Here is a 1,510-nt window from a genome sequence, read left to right as displayed (position 1 = left end):
GATCGTGATCGAACGCTCTAGGACAAGGAGCAGAGTTTGGTGGGTTTTGGGCCAAATTTGGGGGGTGTTGGGCTGCAACACACACGAGGCCTTTTCGGTCCCTCGGTTAACCGTTGGAGTATCAAACGAAGTCCAAATGATACGAAACTTGACAGGCGGTCTACCGGTAGTAACCCAAGGCCGCTTGGCAAGTCTCGGGACAATCCGGAAATGTTTAAACCCCACACACGAAAGAAGACTAGAAATGACCACCGGAGGAGAACGAAGCGCCGGAATGCAAAACGGACAACGGGGAAAATGATCGAATGCATGAGATGAACATGTATGCAAATGCAATGCACGTGATGACATGGTATGAGATGCACGAAAAAGAAAAAAAAAACACACGGAGACAAAGTCCCAACCCGAGAAATAAATATAACTTAGCGCCGGAGACGGCAAGAGTTGGAGTACAAATATGGAAAGTTACATCTGGGGCGTTACAGTTGCCCTATATTTTATTGACCAAAATTATGAATCAAGGTTTTGCACGGAAAGCAAAGTGACTTGTATATATAAAGACGGAAGGAGTATTTTCGTTCAAGTTGTTGTTCAAAAAAAAAATCATTCCATTCTGGCACTTGCCTCTAATAACTTTCAAGCATTTGCACCACTGGCGCCAGCCTCTCGCGCAGAACGGGATGCAACATACGCCAATCCGTGCATGTTACCCTCGCATTGAACAGGTAACATCATCGATAAAGTTGTCCATCAAAATGGCTGCGAAGCTCCCTCCTTGGCAAGGGAGAAACATCACCACAATTGGCCTTGGTCAAATCGGTCCCGAGTTCGATTCTCGGAACACCCCTCTTTTTTTTAAGTTTAACAAATATGTTCCCCTATAAATTCAAATGGTCATTTGTACATATATTTTATGTCTAGCTTTAACCATTAATTTTACCAACAAAATATGAATGTCATTGGATGCACATTTCAAAGAACTTTCCCTTAACATATATTTGATGACATATATAACAAAATATGAATGTCATTGGATGCACAGGTCCCGAGTTCGATTCTCGGAACACCCCTCTTTTTTTTAAGTTTAACAAATATGTTCCCCTATAAATTCAAATGGTCATTTGTACATATATTTTATGTCTAGCTTTAACCATTAATTTTACCAACAAAATATGAATGTCATTGGATGCACATTTCAAAGAACTTTCCCTTAACATATATTTGATGACATATATAACCCATATTTTATGAAAAACCCTTTAAATCACCCAGCGGACGGTAGCCATGCGTGCGCCGCCTTCTCCGCACGCCACGTGCCCTATCACTAGCACCACTAGTTTTGCAACTAGTCCGTTCTTGCAATATCTCTCATCGCAACAACGGGTCTGTTGCGGGATCTGGATCCTTGAGAAAAGTCATCCCTTGTGCTCCTCGTGAGTTCTTGTGAGCCGTCGCCTCCCTGCATTGCTTCAACTACCCTGAGCTCCCGTCGAGTTGCCACCTCCCCACG

Source organism: Triticum dicoccoides, chromosome 5B (genome assembly GCF_002162155.2).
Source record: "Triticum dicoccoides isolate Atlit2015 ecotype Zavitan chromosome 5B, WEW_v2.0, whole genome shotgun sequence".
NCBI classification, from domain to species: Eukaryota; Viridiplantae; Streptophyta; class Magnoliopsida; order Poales; family Poaceae; genus Triticum; species Triticum dicoccoides.
This window is presented reverse-complemented; position numbering follows the sequence as displayed.